Below are 2,610 nucleotides of genomic sequence, written 5' to 3' on the forward strand. Positions count from 1 at the left end.
GAAAATCTAAAATTCAATCAGTCAGGTTCAATAAGAATATCAATAAGTAGAAAGTATTTTAAAAGAACCAAGTAGAAATTCTGGAGTTAATAAGTACAATACCTGAAATAAAGAATTCACTTGAGGGGCTCAACAGTAGGTTTGACATGGCAGAAGAAAGAATTTAGTGGACTTGAAGATAGGTTGATAGAGATTATGCAGCTTAAAGAACAGAGAGAACAAAGACTAAAGGAAAATAAACAGAACCTCAGAGAAGTGTGAGACACGATGAAGTGCACAAACGTGTGAAATGCGAGTACCAGAGAGGAGAGAAAGGGGAAGAGAAAATATTCAAATAAATAATGGCTAGACACTTGCCAAATGTATTTTTGGGTTTTTCGTGGGAGGGGGGCGGTAATTCGGTTTATTTATTTATTACTGGACATTGAATCCAGGACCTCGTGCATGCCAAGTATGTACTCTACCACTGTGGTATATCCACCCTGCTACCAAATTTATTGAAAAACAATCTACACATCCAGGAAGCTCAATGAAGTCCAAGTAGTATGAATACAAAGAGATCCACAACAGACACATCACAGGAAAAAATGCTGGGGGAAAAATGCTGCAAATCAAAGACAAGGAGAGAATCTTAAAAACAACAGGAGAAAAATGGAACATTACTTATAAGGGAACCCCAATAAGATTAATAGCTGACTGCTTTTGGAAACAATAGAGACTAGAAAGGAGTTGGAGAACGTATTAAAGTACCCCCCACAAAGAAAGAACTGTCAGCCAAGAACCCTGTATACAACAAAGCCACCTTTCAAAAATGAAAACAAAATAAAGACATTCCCAGATAGACAAGAACAGAGAAATTGTTGCCAGCAGAGCTACCTTACAAGAAACACTAAAGGAAGTTCTTTAGGCTAAAAGTAAGTGACCTCAAACGGTAGTTTAAATCCACATGAAAAGACAAAGAGCATTGGTAAAGGTAATTATATAATTATAAAAGACAATATAAATAAATGTTTTCTCCTTTCTCAGCTGATTTAAAACTAAACTGTATAAAACTATCTAATAATGTACTGCTGGGCCTGTCACATACAGAAATGTAACAGATTTGCCAGTAACAAGAAAAGGAGATGGGTGGCAGCAAAGCTGTACTGGGCTAAGGGAATGACGCAGATGGTAACTCAAATCCACCAGTGAAGAGAACCAGAAATTATAAATAAAAGATTAATAAAACAAAAGCTGTAACTGTATACATGTTCTCTTTTCTTCTCTTAGCTTCCTTAAAAGTCATAAAATTATGTAAAGTATTTTTTTTCCTACCCTGCCCAGAGAGGGGTCCATACGGCATTGTTCTGGATTCCCATTGTAACTTAAAGGGAAACTCACAATGTCCAGAGCCCTTGATGTCCCGCAAATGAAGGAGGAGGATGTCCTCAAATTCCTTGCAGCAGGAACCCACTTAGGTGGCACCAACCTTGACTTCCAGAGGGAGTCAAAGAAAAAGTGATGGCATCTACATCATAAATCTGAAGAGAACCTGGGAGAAGCTTCTGTTGGCAGCTCGGGCCATTGTTGCCATTGAAAACCCAGCTGACATCAGTGTCATAGCCTCCAGGAATACTGGGCAGCGAGCTGTGCTGAAGTTTGCTGCTGCCACTGGAGCCACACCTATTGCTGGCCGCTTCACGCCTGGAACCTTCACTAACCAGATCCAGGCAGCTTTCCGGGAGCCGAGACTTCTGGTGGTTACCGATCCCAGGGCTGACCACCAGCCTCTCACCGAGTCTTACGTTAACCTGCCTACCATCGCCCTGTGTAACACGGACTCCCCTCTGCGCTATGTGGACATAGCCATCCCGTGCAACAACAAGGGAGCTCAGTCAATGGGTCTGATGTGGTGGATGCTCGCCTGGGAGGTTTTGCGCATGCGTGGCACCATCTCCCGGGAACACCTGTGGGAGGTCGTGCCTGATCTCTACTTCTATAGAGATCCTGAAAAGACTGAAAAGGAAGAGCAGACTGCAGCTGAAAAGGCCATGACCAAGGAGGAATTTCAGGGTGAACGGACGGCTCCCGCTCCTGAGTTCACTGCTACTCAGCCTGAGGTGGCGGACTGGTCCGAAGGCAGGAAGGTGCCCTCTGGGCCTATTCAGCAGTTCTCTGCTGAAGACTGGAGAGCTCTCTGGTCTGCAGCTCCCACCGAAGACTGGTCTGCAGCTCCCACTGCTCAGGCTGCCGAATGGGTTGCAACAACCACGGAGTGGTCGTAAGATGTTCTTTTCACAAACTCTTAAAATGGAAATAGGCTGACAGAAAATAAAGTTTCTAAAAATTGAAAAAAATAAAATAATGTAAAGTAATAATTATAACAATCTGTCACATTTATAAATGGAATGTGTATAACAACAATGCTGCAGAAGAGGAAGGAAAGGGAATGCAACTATGTAAAAGTAATGTTCTAGCATTTCACTGGCATTGAAGCTGATATAAATCTGAAACTGATTCTAAGTTACGGTACCTGTAGTGAGCCTAGAGCAACAACTACAGAAATAATACCAAAAAAATCTAGTGAAAAAAGTCCTTAAATTTAAATACCACATTAGAAAATATTCACTT

At 41.8% G+C, this 2,610-nt stretch overlaps 1 pseudogene; it reads left to right on the forward strand.

Moving 5' to 3' along the window:
- Positions 1 to 1,381: 1,381 nt before the first annotated feature.
- Positions 1,382 to 2,264, forward strand: LOC102528162 (small ribosomal subunit protein uS2-like; annotated as a pseudogene).
- Positions 2,265 to 2,610: the final 346 nt, after the last annotated feature.

This window comes from Vicugna pacos, chromosome 16 (assembly GCF_048564905.1).
Source record: "Vicugna pacos chromosome 16, VicPac4, whole genome shotgun sequence".
Taxonomy (NCBI): Eukaryota; Metazoa; Chordata; class Mammalia; order Artiodactyla; family Camelidae; genus Vicugna; species Vicugna pacos.